Source organism: Microcaecilia unicolor, chromosome 7 (genome assembly GCF_901765095.1).
Source record: "Microcaecilia unicolor chromosome 7, aMicUni1.1, whole genome shotgun sequence".
Classification (NCBI taxonomy): Eukaryota; Metazoa; Chordata; class Amphibia; order Gymnophiona; family Siphonopidae; genus Microcaecilia; species Microcaecilia unicolor.
Window position 1 is genome coordinate 20,932,351 of NC_044037.1, and position 18,913 is coordinate 20,951,263.

General features: G+C 43.1%; 1 protein-coding gene across 2 annotated transcripts in view; it reads left to right on the forward strand.

Moving 5' to 3' along the window:
* Nucleotides 1-413: 413 nt before the first annotated feature.
* LOC115473987 (synaptotagmin-like protein 2) overlaps nucleotides 414-18,913 on the forward strand; it is a 188,098-nt gene continuing 169,598 nt past the window's right edge. For both annotated transcript variants that reach the window (XM_030209231.1, XM_030209234.1), the window contains exon 1: nucleotides 414-613. The gene's annotated coding sequence lies outside the window, so the exon portion shown is untranslated. The remainder of the gene's footprint in view (nucleotides 614-18,913) is intronic.

An 18,913-nucleotide genomic window follows, 5' to 3' on the forward strand; every position in this document is an offset into this window, starting at 1 on the left:
CTTTTCTGTGTCAGGCCTGGGCTCATGAGCTCTGGTCTTAAGGGCAGGTGGGACTCAATCCTTCCCGTGAACTGTAAATGCTGCCCGGTCAGGTCTCCCAGACACCAGTTATTAGATCAAGGAGCAGCAAATGAGGCTGGAAATCAAACCCCAAGGCCCCATCCTGCCTGCAACGGCACTGACCTCTGACATGCATTCTTTACAACCTGCCAAAATATTGCAAAGGGAAGATTGCAGCCCTACCTAAAATTGGTAAATGTCCGTTTCACACAATGAATAGGGATCAAGGGTTGTTCTTCCGCTTGGCTCAAGGTGCTGTACCTCCAACACCCACAGAGCATGCTTGCACAAAAACAAGTTGCCACTAGTCACTAGACCTGCTGCTTACTCAGTTTACATGTACAAGTTGAAAGTGGAAGTGGAACTTCAGCGGGAGAACGCGAGCAGCACTGAGCATCCAACCCGGTCTGCCATGCCGGGTTTTCCAGCAAGCTGCAGTGTCAGAGGAAGAGTTCGCGTTTACCCAGCAGCTGCAGCTCTGCCAAGCACTAGTCGGGATCAACTTTCCCACCCAGGGCAGTTATGCCACCAGCAGGAAAGTGAGTCTGAACAGGTAAGAGACAGATTCTAATCCGAATGAACAATTTCTTACATTTTCGTACACAATGCCGGTTTAATTCACAGCAGATCCTAAAATGTGCACCAGGTACAGTCAGTAGAGCAGGAACAGAGCTAAGACACGCTGCACCGGCGGTGACCGAGGTTCCCCAGGCGTGAGGGATACCGGGGAGGCAAACATTAGTTTTGGAGTTAGTCCTGGCCTGCGCCCACGCTTTTTTTCTGATGGAGAGCTCGCCAAGGGAGCTCTGCAAACAGACATGTGCGGGGTTTGTTTTGACATATGGAAGGGATAGGTTCTCGCATGTAATTTTCTATTCCTTAAATATTTTCCACCGCGTGAAAGTTGGTTTTTTTTTTTTCACCGAGGAAAAAAGATGGGGTTTTTTAATAGTACGATTTCTTGTCCACTTCTGATGTAAGTTTTATATCGATTTTATTCACATGTAAGACTGCCTGGAAAGCAAACAAACAGCTTTTTTTGAGTAGCTGGGTTTTGTCTCTATGACAATGAAGAGCGTTTTTCTGTTTCATACTAGCAAAGAAACTGCCCTTTGTGCTGTAGAAAAAAAAATATTAGCAAGGATTCATTTCGTTAGTTTTTGTTGTTTTTTTTTTCAAAGAAATATGCAAATAGGATGTGAGATGTTTTCTGACTTTTTGTAATCAAATATTCACCCCGAATTCTTTTGGTCCCGGAGGGTGACTGTTGGAAAAATCTTGAATTGTGAATGTTGTGAAATCAGATATCCGGGCTACATCCTTCCGAAAAATGTGTTGGAAGGCTCAAAAGTCTCTCCCTTAACACCCGCCTCCGCCTTGTTCCTTGACCTGCCCACAAACACCTGTTTCACCCACTATATGCACGTATTATTTTCAACTTGGAGCCCTCATACCTGAAAATAGTTTGTGGCTGAGCTCAGTGGCAGAATGACTGATCCTCAGCCTGAATTCCTGGTTGCCACCACATGGCAATTATTTGAAGGGAAGCAAAGGTTAATGCTACATAAGAACAGAACATAAGTGTAGCCATACTGGGACAGACCGATGGTCCATCTAGTTTTATTTATTTATTTATTTATAGCATTTATACCCCGATCTTTCCCGCTCGATAGCAGGTTCAGTGCGGCTTACAAAGTGTGGTACAAAGTATCACAGAGATAATACAAAGTATGGTACAACGTATCACAAAGGTAACCCAGTTATAGAGAATAGGACGAGATGTGGGGGAGAGGATTGGAATGGGTGGTGCTAGTGGTGTGGATTAGGTTCGAGATTTAAGTTGGGTTGTTGGGGTAGGGTTGTTTGAAGAGGTAAGTTTTCAGCAGCTTTCGGAAGGGTGGATGTTCATTGGTTGTTCGGATGTGTCGAGGTATTGCGTTCCAGAGTTTGCTGGCTATAATGGAGAAGTTGGATGCGTAGTAGGTTTTGTATTTGAGGCCTTTGCAATTGGGAAGATGAAGATTGAGATATGTTCGAGAAGATTTGGACCGGTTCCTGGCTGGTAGGTCGATCAAGTCGGCCATGTAGCTTGGAGATTCGCCATGGAGGATCTTGTGGATCATTGTGTGGGCTTTGAAGTTTATGCGTTCTTTGATAGGGAGCCAGTGAAGTTTTTCACTTAGTGGTGTTGCACTTTCAAATCGTGATTTGCCAAAAATGAGTCTGGCTGCTGTGTTTTGGACGGTTTGGAGTTTTTTTCATGATTTGGGCTTTGCAACCGATGAAGATGCTGTTGCAGTAGTCGGCATAGGTGAGTACTGTGGATTGTACTAGATTTCAGGAAGTTTTCTGTGGGAGGAATGGTTTTACTCTTTTCAGTACCCACATCATGTTGAACATCTTCTTTGTTGCGGTTCATTATCCTGCTTCCAACAGTGGCCAATCCAGGTCACAAATACCTAGCAGAATCCCAAAGAGTAGCAAGATTCCATATTACCAATCCCAGGGACAGCAGTGACTTCCCCCTGACTATCTAAATAGCAGACTATGGATCTTTCATCCAGGAACTTGCCCAAACCTTTGAAACCCAGATATGCTATGCTTACTTCTGTAACCACATCCTCCAGCAACCAAGACAAAGCTAGGCTCTGATGAGACTTGAACCCATGACCCCAGGTTTACAGGCCCATTCCTTTTCACTGAGTCTAGAGGATGATGTTCAGCAGCGATCACAGAATTTCAGCGTTTTATCCATGCACAACTCTGAGCGTCTTTTTCAAGACACCCAAGTGTTCGACACAACCAAGTCCATTCATTCACATTAGGTACCGTCTCTACACAAAGGCCCCTGAGGCAGGCACTTGGCTGAAACACGGTGCCGTATCGGGCATTATAAATAAAGTTTTTTTTTTATTTGTTACTTCGTCGTCCTGTTGTTCCTGAAGTTGCCCTGCTGGTCACACTATTCCTTTGTTTCACGCGAATACCTGGAACTGTCATTCAGTGGAATCTAGGGGAGACTAAAAAGTGTCAACTCAAGCCAGGGCCTAGATGCTGGGTAAACGTTTAGTCTTACACCCGCTCAATTAACTTCCCCACGCACATTTTGATGATTAAACTTAACGGTTACGGTTACCCCAAAACCATCCTTCTTCTTAAACAACCCTGTAACAATGTTTATTTATATTTCCTGTTACTGCATTTACTGCAAAATATAGGCCAAGGCGGTTTATAATTCAAATCAATATAAAGAACTCCAATGAAACTATAGGAAAGATTCATAAAATGTTCATCCCTAAAACCGTCACCCGCTTCCATACAAAGAGAATAAACTGTGTAGGTTGTCTCAAGAAGACAGGGCACCCGTGTCTAACTCAGACCTCTAAAGGCTTGTCTAAAAAATAATCCTTTTTAAAATTGGCCAAAGACAATTCGCCTCAAATCTGAGTTGGCAAATTATTCCACTCAAAGGGTGCCACAAAAAAGAACTCACAATGCTTGAGTCCAGCCTGGCCAATCTAGGACAAGAAAATACTAAACGATGGTCATTGAAAGATCTAAGGCTTTCACTTGGAGTATAAGGTGTTGGTGATGAGGGGCAGTTCTAAAACAGGGCATCCATATGTACATGTCACTTTCACAAGCAAGTAGGCATGAATGTAAGTGGTAGCAGAACACCTAAATATTTTGTAAGGGTATATCAGGTAATTGCAAGGGCGGCGTTCACAAGGGTGAGGCACGGGCAGGGCTGCCACTTACAGAATACAATAAAACTTATGCGTACGCATGCCTCATTAGATCACCGTTAATTATTTTTTTTTACAAAATGGCGGCCATTTTGTTTTCTATGTAGGAGAATATCAGGCATATTTTCAAAGCACTTAGCCTTCCAAAGTTCCATAGGTTTCTATGGAACTTTGGAAGGCTAAGTGCTTTGAAAATATGCCTCCATGAGATCAATGAGAACCTCTTCCCTGAGGGAGTTTTGCGAAACCTGGCCACGTCGGTGGGGGTTCTCCTGCTACTAAGCACTGTTGCCGTCTTACTAAGATAAGTGCAATGTTGCAATGCATGTTTTTGTGAAAGAATTTTTTTTTGAAACAATTTTTTATTGATGACACATAAACACGATACATCAGATAATATACCATTTCTCATTTTTTACAAAAAAACTTCACTACCATTTTCCTGTAAATGAAGAAAGAATGATATGTTCATATGGAGTGAGTTGCATTAAGATCTGATGATCCCCTCTCCCACAAAATGTTTAAAGAGATTATGTTTGTTTTTTGATAATAATCTGTAGTATAATCTCCTGCTAAAATATTGATGTTTGGGACACTGTACATATTATATTGTAAATGATTATGAGGCATAATTTCAAAGCACTTAGACTTACAAAGTTTCATGGAGGAGCATTTTCAATATGACGTTTAAGTCGGACTTTGGACGTTTTGCCCTAAACGTCCCAAATACGAATAGAAAACATGACCATTTTCAAAACCCCACAAAATGTCTGTTTTTTGTTTTTTTTTAAATTACTGTTTGTAACAAGTTTTTGTGCTCTGTACGTTTATCTTTTTCATGCCATTTTCAAAAAAGAAAAAAAAAGTACAAGTGAAAAACTTATAAAATCAAGCCATTGTGATGTAGGAGGGGGGCCAGCATTTTTAGTAGACTGGTCCCCCAGACATCCCAGGAGAGCGATGGGGCACTGCTTTGGACTTCATATAAATGCTTCCAGATACTCATCTAACCATTGCTTAGTACATAAGTACATAAGTAATGCCATACTGGGAAAAGACCAAGGGTCCATCGAGCCCAGCATCCTGTCCACGACAGCGGCCAATCCAGGCCAAGGGCACCTGGCAAGCTTCCCAAACGTACAAACATTCTATACATGTTATTCCTGGAATTTTGGATTTTTCCAAGTCCGTTTAGTAGTGGTTTATGGACTTGTCCTTTAGGAAACCGTCCAACCCATTTTTAAACTCTGCTAAGCTAACCGCCTTCACCACTTTCTCCGGCAACGAATTCCAGAGTTTAATTACACGTTGGGTGAAGAAAAATTTTCTCCGATTTGTTTTAAATTTACTACACTGTAGTTTCATCGCATGCCCCCTAGTCCTAGTATTTTTGGAAAGCGTGAACAGAAGCTTCACATCCACCTGTTCCACTCCACTCATTATTTTATATACCTCTATCATGTCTCCCCTCAGCCGTCTCTTCTCCAAGCTGTATAGCCCTAGCCTCCTTAGTCTTTCTTCATAGGGAAGTCGTCCCATCCCCGCTATCATTTTAGTCGCCCTTCGCTGCACCTTTTCCAATTCTACTATATCTTTCTTGAGATGCGGCGACCAGAATTGAACACAATACTTAAGGTGCGGTCGCACCATGGAGCGATACAACGGCATTATAACATCCACACACCTGTTTTCCATACCTTTCCTAATAATACCCAACATTCTATTCGCTTTCTTAGCCGCAGCAGCACACTGAGCAGAAGGTTTCAGTGTGTTATCGACGACGACACCCAGATCCCTTTCTTGGTCCGTAACTCCTAACGTGGAACCTTGCATGACGTAGCTATAATTCGGGTTCTTTTTTCCCACATGTATCACCTTGCACTTGCTCACATTAAACATCATCTGCCATTTAGCCGCCCAGTCTCCCAGTCTCGTAAGGTACTCTTGTAATTTTTCACAATCCTGTCGCGATTTAACGACTTTGAATAACTTTGTGTCATCAGCAAATTTAATTACCTCGCTAGTTACTCCCATCTCTAAATCATTTATAAATATATTAAAAAGCAGCGGTCCTAGCACGGACCCCCTTATCTTATCTGCTGAAATAAATAAAAACCCACCCAAAACCTGTTACCCCCAACTGTACACCACTACAATAACCCTTGTAGGTGAAGGGGGCACCTTTATGTGGGTATAGTGGGTTTCTGGTGAGTTTTGGAGGGCTCACAGTTTCCACCACAAGAGTAACAGGTAGGGGGAGGTATGGGCCTGGGTCCACGTGTCCGCAGTTCACTGCACCACCACTGGACTATTCCAGGGGTGTACATGCTGCTCTAATAGACCTGGCTATAACATCTGAAGGTGTCATAGAGGCTGGTAAGTAATATGTTTATTCACATCTTTAGGGGGTGGGAGGGGTCAGTTATATACTGGGGGGAGTACAGGGGGGGGGGGTCATTCCTGATTCCCTTTAGAGGTCATCTACTTATTTAGGGCACCTTTTGGTGCCTTTTTCGTACTAAAAACAGTTTTAGATCTAGACCATAACATTGAAGTTTTAACCCTCGACGTTTTTGTTTTGTTCCATTATGGCTGTAAAACGTCCAAGTGTTAGGAACGCCCTAAGCCCGCCCCCAAAACGCCCCCCTTGTGATTTGAATGCACTGCAGACAAATTGCATAGACAAACATCTGTTACATCAATAATCAAGCAATCTATGCTCTCAATCCCTAAAATGTAAGTTGTTAATGGAGGAAAAGACTTCAGAAGCTCAACCAGCTTGTTAGCCTGTAAGCTTTTAACTTTGTGCGGTTGATGCCAAATTATCCAAACGTCAAGGGAATTCCTTGTATTAAATGGATATTGGGTTAGCTCTTCATTAGTCTAAAAAACCTCCGGGGAGTAATATAAACTTTACTCATATGCCAATATATCTTAATTGCACTTATCTGAGCTTAAACGTGGTTGAGCTTCTGAAGTCTTTTCCTCCATTAACAACATATATTATAAGGATTGAGAGCATAGATTGCTTGATTATTGATGTAACAGGAGTTATTCAGCAGTCACCCATCAGGTATTTGAAATAGATAAACATCTGCAAAATAGGTTTCAAAAACACTGATTTGGACGTTTTTAGAAGAAATTCGTCCAAATGCTGATTTATGACACTTTTTGAAGGTTTTTCTTTTTTGAAATTGAGGCCCATAGTAACCTATGGAACTTTGTAAGTCTTGAAAATGAGCCCCAGTGTGTATTTGTGGTTTCAAGTTTATTTCCATTTAATTTACTGCACCAGAGACATATATTATCTGAGCGGTTTGCAATATAACAAAACTGAAAAGGAAAGGAACTACAATTTATTTAGATTTTGCTCACACCTTTTTCAGTAGTAGCTTGAGATGAGTTACATTCAGGTACACTGGATATTTCTGTGTCCCAGGAGGGCTCACAATCTAAGTTTGTACCTGAGGCAATGGAGGGTTAAGTGACTTGCCCAAGATCACAAGGAGCAGCAGTGGGATTTGAACCGGCCACCTCTGAATTGCAAGACCAGTGCTCTAACCACTAGGCCACTCCTCCACTATAGCAACATTCCATCTAGAATCTCCAATAGTAGCAACATTCCATGTACAATTTCAGATAGCAACAGAATCTAAAATAATTTATTTGGATTTTGCTCACACCTTTTTCAGTAGTAGCTCAAGGTGAGTTACATTCAGGTGCACTGGATATTTCTCTGTCCCAGGAGGGCTCACAATCTAAGTTTGTACCTGAGGCAATGGAGGGTTAAGTGACTTGCCCAAGATCACAAGGAGCAGCAGTGGGATTTGAACTGGCCACCTCTATCTGAGTTCTAACTCAAAGCCTGAGACCAGATAATCAAAGATACGGAAATCATATTAAATTCAGAAGAAAAGTTAGAAACCAGTTGAATAAAGGGTGAGTTTAAGAGCACACATGGCATCCCACAGCGCATCCAATGTAACTATTGCCCACCTTACCAGTGTAGACACCAATGTTCCAGGAGCCCCTTCCCCCGCTTAAGCCTCTGTACTCACAATCAATTGTTCCAAATGCTGTTTGTGTGGGTCCATGCTTGGAATTTTCTCGAGGTAGGAAGTAAGAGCTGGAGAATCCTCCAAAGTTCAGTCCCGGTGGAAACATCCATTCTCCTGAGCTGTCCTCCTACACAGCACTTGAACAGCTTCCAGGTTGTGGTGGAGCCAACCTGGAAGCAGGGCTCAAGGAAACTCTGCTTGCATCACTGCTGGAAAAACCTTCACCCAGCACAGCTGAAGAGGTCCTTACCCAAAAGAATCCAGCCTAGACTGCCTCAGAGGACTGTCTGTAAACCTGATTTAAACCTATCAAGGTTACATTCCAATCGAAGATAAAGCGATAGAGAATTTCAAAGTTCAGGACCATTAATACTGAAGAGTTTTGCTCAGATTGTATCAAAAGAAATCTGCGTAAACGATGGAACAGGCAGTGGCGTAGCCAAAGGTGGGCCTGGGTGGGCCCAGGCCCACCCAGTAGCAGCACACTTATGGGGTGGCTGGCAGGGATTCCCAAGCCCCACCAGCTGAAAACTCCCAACAACTGTCCCTCCTGCATACCTTGTAAATAGCAAGATGGCATGCAGGTGAGACAAGGAGAGACCAAATCACCCGTGGGACAGGGAGGGGTTCTTCTGCCCACCCATCTTGGGTCCAGGCCCACTCAAAGTTGGGTGTCTGGCTACGCCCCTGGGAACAAGTAATAGATTTTGAGCAGAGGAGCGAAGGCTTCTAGTCAGTTCATATGGTATTTTGAACCTTGATAGATAAAGTTGTTGCCCGGAGTGCAAAACTGAAAGTCATAAGAATGAGCGATTGTGAGCATCTTGTCTTGCCCTGGCTTTTAGCTCTAATCATGCTCCTACTTGTTGGCTCAGATCTCCTTTTTTTCTTTTGATTTGCTATTTCTGTGGCAGATCTTTGCCTTTTTTTTGTTTCTGTCTGACAGTTATTGGGTGCATGAAAATCCAATTTCAATATATATGCCACCTGGAAAGCGTTCTAGTTCTGGTGACTAGTTTCATGGTTTTTCTTTCTGACCTTTGCCGCTTGTAAATATTAAAAACAATTTGGTTAATACAGAAAATATTTCTTTTCTTCATGCGTTTATCCTTTCCTCCTTCGATTCCTAAAAAGCCGCTTCCCTTCACTATCCTGTTATTTTTTGCAGAAGTCTAAAAAACAGGCACTGGTGGGGGGGGGGGGGGGGGGGGGGGAGGGAATTAAGTAGGACAAAGTTGCCTTTCAAAAACTTCTCTCGCAATGGGAAAGGAAAACATCCCGGGGAAAGTCCCTTAGAATTCACCAGTTTATGGCTGCAGCACAAAAGTTGTTGGTTTTTGAACTTAGCATAAACACTGAACTTGATAAAGTCAGTTTTTAAATTTGAAAGAGATTGCACAGGAGTGGCACTTTTTAAGTTTAACAATAGTTTAAAACACAGCCACAATTTTTAAAAGCAATGATTAAAAAATATACATAAATGATAGAAACTAAACACTGAGAAAATATCGTAACAGTGTTCAAACCAAGGATTATTTTCTTTGGTTTCTGAGGGCTTTTCTCCAATTATCCATATTAGTATTACAGCTATTTTGAATGTCACAGGCTAGTTCAAGCAATTGATAGTATTGCTTGAACTAGCCTAGTGGTTAGGGTGGTGGACTTTGGTCCTGAGGAACTGAGTTCGATTCCTGGCGCAGGCAGCTCCTTGTGACTCTGGGCAAGTCACTTAACCCTCCATTGCCCCATGTAAGCTGCATTGAGCCTGCCATGAGTGGGAAAGCGCAGGGTACAAATGTAACAAAAATAAAATAGATACTATTGGAGATTCTACATGGAATGTTGCTACTATTGGAGATTCTACATGGAATGTTGCTATTCCACTAGCAACATTCCATGTAGAAGCCTGCGCGGCCACATTGGTGATCTGCAAGGGCCGACTCCTACATGGAATGTTGCTAGTGGAATAGATGTAGAATCTCAAATAGTAGCAACAGTGGAGGAGTGGCCTAGTGGTTGGTCCTGAGGAACTGAGTTCGATTCCCACTTCAGGCACAGGCAGCTCCTTGTGACTCTGGGCAAGTCACTTAACCCTTCATTCCCCAGGTACAAATAAGTACCTAAGCCGGATTGAGCCTGCCATGAGTGGGAAAGCACGGGGTACAAATGTAACAAAAAAAAAATATTAGATGACCTATATCATACATTAGCCTTTACTGCAGTCGTTTGATTTGTAAGAAAAAAGTGGAGTTTTCTTGGGGTCCTGTTTACAAAGGCACAGTAACCGTGTAGATGCCCACAATGTTCCTGTGGGCGCAGTTAATGCAAGCTCATTTTTAGCGTGCGCTAAAAACGTTAGTGCGCCTTTGAAACGGCCCTTGGTTTGTTGGGGTTTTGTTTGTTTGTTTGTTTTTGATAACCTAATCTGTCAGTAAGATTGCCGTTATTTTGATTGTGTATGCTAGGTAACATGAGAGACAGCTAAAATGTGTTTGAGGCACATGCTGCAATGTTTTGCTTTGTTCTTTTGTCAATTTATGATTGTTGTATGTTTTCTACCGTGCTGCCAGTATACGATTTACTGACAAATTAATAAAGATATAGTAAAAAAAAAAAAAAAAAAAAGGATTCACCAGTTTTATAAGTAAAGTGCTGTGATCTCTGCAGCACTTGAAATGGTTCAGACTGTCCTAGAGAAATGGTTTTCAGTTAAAAGGAAAAGGGTTAATTATGCCGTCCACTTCTAGATCATTCTATTTGGATTTTACTGTTTTGGTTTTGAACTTAAGATTGCATGTGTAAATATTGAGCCCATTTATCTGAGACATTGTGAGTTTTAGCTTCTAATGACATTACAGTCATAACACACTCGGACCACGTTCTCTTTTCAACTCCAGATGTTGGTGACATCAGGGGAGTGACTTATCCCCAGAGAGGTAATAAGGCTCATTGTAATGAAGCTCGTAATGTCCTACGTAATTCCCAGTGAATAACTTGCTACCAGAAATGTTTCTAGGCCTCAAGTTCAGTGACTGCTCAAGTAATGCTGTAACAGAGGAGACGGGCTCATATCTTGATGCACTTGGACATAAACAAGCTTAGCTGCAGCGTTGCAAGGAAAGTTCACTGAGTGCAATGAAAGCCTTCAGCTGCATTTTAAAAGCGATTTTCTCTATTCAGTTCCAGATCTGGTCAAACATAGCAGGGCTGCAAACGCAGAGCAAATTGTTTCCTAATACATTTCATTTAAGAGTTAAATCAAGTCTTAAAAAATGAATTAACAGTTTCGCTTAGGAAAAAGGGAAATGGGACTTGATATATTGCCTTTCTGAGGTTTTTGCAACTACTTTCAAAGCGGTTTACATATATTCAGGTACTTATTTTGTACCAGGGGCAATGGAGGGTTAAGTGACTTGCCCAGAGTCACAAGGAGCTGCAGTGGGAATTGAACTCAGTCCCCCAGGATCAAAGTCCTCTGCACTAACCACTAGGCTACTCCTCCACTAGCAACATTCCATGTAGAATCTCAAATAGTAGCAACAGAATCTCAATAGTAGCAACATTCCATGTAGAATCTCCAGCAGTAACAACATTCCATGTAGAATCTCAAATAGGGAAAGGGAAATGGGACTTGATATACTGCCTTTCTGAGGTTTCTGCAACTACTTTCAAAGCGGTTTACATATATTCAGGTACTTATTTTGTACCAGGGGCAATGGAGGGTTAAGTGACTTGCCCAGAGTCACAAGGAGCTGCAGTGGGAATTGAACTCAGTCCCCCAGGATCAAAGTCCACTGCACTAACCACTAGGCTACTCCTCCATTAGCAACATTCCATGTAGAATCTCAAATAGTAGCAACCACTAGGCTACTCTTCCACTCCTTGGGATTCTGGAATCTTGCTATTTTTGGGGGTTCTACATGGAATGTTGCTACTCTTTGCGATTGTGCATGGAATCTTGTTAATGGCACTTGATATACTGCCTTTCTGTGGTTTTTGCAACTACATTCAAAGTGGTACTTATTTGTACCTGGGGCAATGCAGGGTTAAGTGACTTGCCCAGAGTCACAAGGAGCTGCAGTGGGAATTGAACTCAGTTCCCCAGGATCAAAGTCCACTGCACTAACCACTAGGCTACTCCAAAAAATGTATCAATATTTGCAGCTAACTTTCGCAAAGCTGGAGTAGTGCTACTGTGGCAAGGGCATTTGGCAAATTGGCCTGTAGTGCCAGTGTGTGCCGTGCATCATTTCTGGCGCTCAAAAATAATTTTATTTTTCAGCGCCAGGGGCCTAGCCGGCAGTAATCAGGCAGCACCGTGTGCTGCCCGGTTAGCACAGGACCCCTTATTGCCTCCTAAATAGGTGGTGGTAAAGCCTCCCCAGGGAATGGCAGTGTGGGAAGTGTTTTACCATACTACACAGCCATTTCCTTTCTTTTGTTTAAAAAAAAAGCCTTTTACCTGCTACAGTAAAAGGAAGCCTCAGCGCACGGCAAATCTACACACTGATGCCACGACAGCTTACTGCATTGACCCTTAACACCAAGTGCATGTTTTCCTAACACAAGCCTAGCACAAAGCTTTAGCTCCCCAATGTAGTAACCAAATGGTATGCAAATAGGCCCGGTGGATCAATACAATAGCTGCAGAATGTGTATATCCACTCCTACCGTAGCTGAGATTATATTCTTGCACCTTTCTGTCTTCAACTTTCTTTAATGTAATCCCCTTATTTTCTAACTCCTTTTACTCTATTTTATCTATCTATATGTTCCCCCTTTTCTTACACTCTATGCTGTCACATATTTTGGGGGGTTTTTAAAAAAAATTTTTTTTTGTTACATTTGTACCCCACGCTTTCCCACTCATGGCAGGCTCAATGCGGCTTACATGGAGCAATGGAGGGCTAAGTGACTTGCCCAGAGTCACAAGGAGATGCCTGTGCCTGAAGTGGGAATTGAACTCAGTTCCTCAGGACCAAAATCCACCACCCTAACCACTAGGCCACTCCTCCACTGTTGCTACTATTTGAGATTCTACATGGAATGTTGCTATTCCACTAGCAACATTCCATGTAGAAGTCGGCCCTTGCAGATCACCAATGTGGCCGCACAGGCTTCTACATGGAATGTTGCTAGTGGAATAGCAACATTCCATGTAGAATCTCCAATAGTAGCAACATTCCATGTAGAATCTCCAATAGTATCTATTTTATTTTTGTTACATTTGTACCCTGCGCTTTCCCACTCATGGCAGGTTCAATGCGGCTTACATGGGGCAATGGAGGGTTAAGTGACTTGCCCAGAGTCACAAGGAGCTGCCTGTGCCTGAAGTGGGAATTCAACTCAGTTGCGCAGGACCAAAGTCCACCACCCTAACCACTAGGCCACTCCTCCACTGTTGCTACTATTTGAGATTCTACATGGAATGTTGCTATTCCACTAGAAGTCGGCCCTTGCAGATCACCAATGTGGCCGCGCAGGCTTCTGCTTCTGTGAGTCTGACGTCCTGCACATACGTGCAGGACGTCAGACTCACAGAAACAGAAGCCTGTGCCTTCTACATGGAATGTTGCTAGTGGAATAGCAACATTCCATGTAGAATCTCCAATAGTAGCAACATTCCATGTAGAATCTCCAATAGTATCTATTTTATTTTCGTTACATTTGTACCCTGCGCTTTCCCACTCATGGAAGACTCAATGCGGCTTACATGGGGCAATGGAGGGTTAAGTGACTTGCCCAGAGTCACAAGGAGCTGCCTGTGCTTGAAGCGGGAATTGAACTCAGTTCCTCAGTTCCCCAGGACCAAAGTCCACCACCCTAACCACTAGGCCACTCCTTCACTCTTAATGTGTTCAAACATCTTTATTGAATTTTGTAATAAAATACAAAAAAAAAATACAATCATCGTTTCTACTGAAAAAAGAGAATCAATAAAGTAATAATTAACTATTACTTTAAAGCATATTGTGTTGACATTGTAATGTCACATATTACGCCATAGCTTGCATTGTTATGTGAATATTTTTACTGCTGTAATTGTCTATTGCCTGTGTTTGATTTCTTCTTGCTGTACACCGTCTTGAGTGAATGCCTTCAAAAAAAAGGGGTAAATAAATCCTAATAAATAAATAACAGCTATGGATGCCACTGTATCAATAATCAGCCTTGAGCTGGTGTAAAGATTTAGTACTTCAAAATGAATAATAAACTATGCAGGTTTTATACTTCAGGAGCTGTGTAATATCAAGCGATTTGCATGTGCTATGCTTGCTCACTGTGCTACCCTTTAGTGCAATGGTTTTACATGATTTTCCCATGCTAATCTCTCTTCCTCAAGACCCTTCACTGGCTCCCTATCCGTTTTCGCATCCTGTTCAAACTTCTTCTACTAACCTATAAATGTATTCACTCTGCTGCTCCCCAGTATCTCTCCACACTCGTCCTTCCCTACACCCCTTCCCGTGCACTCCGCTCCATGGATAAATCCTTCTTATCTGTTCCCTTCTCCACTACTGCCAACTCTAGACTTCGCGCCTTCTGTCTCGCTGCACCCTACGCCTGGAATAAACTTCCTGAGCCCCTACGTCTTGCCCCATCCTTGGCCACCTTTAAATCTAGACTGAAAGCCCACCTCTTTAACATTGCTTTTGACTCGTAACCACTCGCCTCCACCTACCCTCCTCTCTTCCTTCCCGTTCACATTAATTGATTTGATTTGCTTACTTTGTTTATTTTTTGTCTATTAGATTGTAAGCTCTTTGACCAGGGACTGTCTTTCTTCTATGTTTGTGCAGCACTGCGTACGCCTTGTAGCGCTATAGAAATGCTAAATAGTACTAGTAGTAGTAGTAGTAGAGGAGTAGCCTATTGGTTAGTGCAGTGGAGCTCCTTGTGACTCTGGGTAAGTCACCCTCCATTGCCCCTGGTACAAAATAATACCTGAATATATGTAAACCGCTTTGAATGTAGTTGCAAAAACCTCAGAAAGACGGTATATCAAGTCCCATTTCCCTTTCCCTTATGACATCACAATATCAGAAGTGAGCCAAGTATCAGGCAATCAAGCCATTGTGACATCACTGATGAGGTTGGCTCTTATTGGTGGACTGAGCCTCCACCTACCCTCCTCTCCTCCTTCCTGTACACATTAATTGATTTGATTTGCTTGCTTTATTTTTTGTCTATTAGATTGTAAGCTCTTTGAGCAGGGACTGTCTTTCTTCTATGTTAGTGCAGCGCTGCGTATGCTTTGTAGCGCTATAGAAATGCTAAATAGTAGTAGTAGTAGTAGTAGTAGTAGTTCCTGTATTTGGGAGTAAGAGATTAACCCAGGTAAACCAAGAGTAAACTGCTGCATTAATGGGTAGCACAGTTTACGGCATCATCCCCGTAATCCGTGGGTTCTCAAAAGGGAAAGGTAATAAACAGAAAAGAAAATAAGATGATACCTTTTTATATTGGACTAACTGAATACAATACTTAGTCCAGTAAAAAAGGTATCATCGTATTTTCTTTTCTATATTGTATTATTTCTATTTATTACCTTTAAAAGTGGACCAACACGGCAACCACATCACTTTACTCAAAAGGGAAAGGAATTTGGTCATGTTACCAAGCTGTGCCCGAACTCATCTGGAAAGAAAGGCAACACAACTGCCTTAGCCCTGCAGCAGGCACAGCCCTTCAGTCACACAGGCAGTTTCTCTAGTTACAGTACGAGCTGGTTAACTTTAGGAACCATCAAGCCGTACAAACTGGCTGTGTCCTCTTAGAGGAAACATCGCCCCCCCTCCCCAATCCCTTTCTGCCTATCTCAGTTTCCCAATCACAAAAAAATCCCTCTTCTCTCCTCTCCTCTCCTAATGCTGACTCCCTAAATTCCTAGCTCTGGCTCCACACCAACAGAATAAAACATATGCTGTTCGGAAGGCCATTGCATTCTTCCTCCATCCCTCTCTCCCTCCTGCCCAGCTCCAAAAAAAAAAGAAAAAAGTTTTTACTAGGGTTGGAAAAGTCTCCTCTCCCCGCTCAGTGCAATACAAAAATAAAAATGCTTTCCTGGGGTTGAAGCCTAACTGCAATCCGAAAAGTAAATATACTATGTTGGGGTTTATTTATTTTTGTTACATTTGTACAATGCGCTTTCCCACTCATGGCAGTCTCAATGCGGCTACCTGGGGCAATGGAGGGTTAAGTGACTTGCCCAGAGTCACAAGGAACTGCCTGTGCTTGAAGTGGGAATTGAACTCAGTTCCCCAGGACCAAAGTCCACCACCCTAACCACTAGGCCACTCCTCCACTGTTGCTACTATTTGAGATTCTACATGGAATGTTGCTATTCCACTAGCAACATTCCATGTAGAAGTCGGCCCTTGCAGATCACCAATGTGGCCGCGCAGGCTTCTGCTTCTGTGAGTCTAACGTGCAAGACGTCAGACTCACAGAAACAGAAGCCTGCGCAGCCTTCTACATGGAATGTTGTTAGTGGAATAGCAACATTAACATTCCATGTAGAATCTCCAATAGTAGCAACATTCCATATAGAATCTCCAGTAGTATCTATTTTAGTTTTGTTACATTTGTACCCCGTGCTTTCCCACTCATGGCAGGCTCAATGCGGCTTACATGGGGCAATGGAGGGTTAAGTGACTTGCCCAGAGTCACAAGGAGCTGCCTGTGCCTGAAGTGGGAATCAAACTCAGTTCCCCAGGACCAGAGTCCACCACCCTAACCACTAGGTCACTCCTCCACTGGTGTTCACCAGTGCACCCCTAAATTTTAGTTCACTATTTAGAGATGCACTGCAGAACACAGTATACGAGTACTACAACCCCCAGTGTTTAAGCAAAAGAATCATCTCTTAATTTCCAATTGTCTATTGCAAATAAGTAAACAAAGAACTTACTGTAGATAGTTGAAACCAAGAGGGCTGTACTGATTACAGTTCAATACAAATACAAAGGGTCTTTCTGCAGAAGAAATAACTGAATGCCGTTCAGTTGACTGATTGTTCTGGATGCTGAAGGACTGGTGAAAAAACGATGAGGACTCCAGGAGTGGAGAGGCAGAGAAAGGATGCGGAGTGCTTTGTTTCTGTGCCTAAGATGGAGATTTCTTGGAGTAGAGGAAGGGGGTGCAAAAGAAGACCAAAAGGACTAGAAGCTCAGGGAATGAGTAACATGCAGCATTTCACCTATAAAAACAGAGATTATGTTGCCGGAGGAGACGGAGGTAGCGTAGTGCGCTTGCTCGGGCGGGACATTCCCCCACCCCTGCTCCTCAGTTAACCTGTTGGGAAGGTTGAGCTATCTTTGGGCTCCTTTTGGGCGTGGGTTGGGCTGGGTCGGGAACCTAGCAGGATGCTGTTGCTTGCTTTAGCTTATAGGCTGTCAATACAGTACAAACAACGTAAATGTAGCCCTCTTCTCACCATACAGTTTGGGCTCCAGCTTGCTCTTCGTGAGTCAGCACCCGAGACCAGGGCCAGAAAACCAAGAGTTTCTTTTAGCTTCTTCACTCGCTGAGCTGGGCGCAGAAATCCGGTAGGGTGTTAAGTCAGGTTTTATCTTTTATTTTGCTTTTCTTCGTTAGTCTGGGAGTAAATAAACTTCACTCTCATGCAAAGAAAAGATACTTAATCTCTGCAACAGGCGGTTTGTCCAGACTTCAAGTATTCGGGACGCAAACAATCCTTTTTAGTATCCACAAATCAATTTGTATTCCAAAAAGATAACTTATTGAAACTGAGGTTAAGTTCCAGGTCAAGACTTTTGGTTCAGTTTAGCAGTCCATTTGTAAATCCTAAAGTCAGTCCATTACCCGTCCTTTTTGGATGAAAAATCTAAGGCTGGGCCTGCAGCAAGCTGTCTCCTCTTAGGACCAGACCTCCCTGTTGGTCCTCTCTCTCTCTCAAAGGCGTACTTCTCAGGGCTCCTTCCCTGTCCCAGGCTGGGCTCCATTGCTTCCCACCTGGAGCCCTCTTCCACTTCACAGTTAATGCGTTTACTATCAGAAACCTCCACCTGGTTCAGCCTTAGTTTATTGAACCCATCCAGGATACCCCGTGTTCATATGGGTCCTGGCGGGGTAGAAGCAACCAAAGACCATGTGCTCTTCACAACATCAAATTTTATCAACTCCAAACTCCATCCCTACTATCTTTTAATAACCAGAAACATTTCCCTCAGCACTTTCTCATAAATACTCCCCTTAGGGCTGGGCCTCTCACTCTCCCTTTAGAAACCACTTTCCTCCCACCGGTGACTCCAGGGAGGAGTTTCTCAACAGTTTAGTAATCCCCATTATAATGGGGGATTACATAAACATGCAAACACAAGCTTCAGGGGTAGAACAGGAGGGATGACCCCTTCCATCCTCCCTCCTGAGGCTGATAATCTTGTGCAAAATGTCTTCCTGACCAGATTCTTCTTACCGCCCTCCTTCCCAGCTGTCCGCAAAAGAAAAATGTACTCAGCTGCATCCCTTTATCATAGCTGCCTACAAAAACACAGTGCCAGCCTAGGATACCCCCTCCCTCCCCACTCTCCAAAAGTGATACCTTCACCCAGTGGTGTGCTGGTAAATTTTTAACAACAGGCTCTCTCTCTCCAGTCCACCTCGGCGCCCCCCCCCCCCCCCCGTCCACCACTGCGCCCCCCGTCCACCTCTGCGCCCTCCCGTCCACCTCTGCGCCCCCCCCCAAAATTGCAGAGCTGGCTATAGCCGGGGGGGGGGGGGGCAATGCATTACTCTCTCCAGGAAAAAAAAATTAAATGATCCCAGGTTCCAATCTAATTCATGTTTAATGTGGGATAAAATGCCATAAATAAGTAAATAAATATAAACTTTTAATGCTGAGCACCTGATTCTCAAAGTGAACATATTCCAAACGCTATAATGAAAATAAAATGATTTTTTTTCTACCTTTGTTGTCTGGTGACTGTTTTTCTGATCATGCTGGCCCAGTATCCGATTCTGCTGCTATCTGCCCTCTTAACTCCGTTTCCAGGGCTTCCTTTCCATTTATTTCTTTCCTCCTTTCTT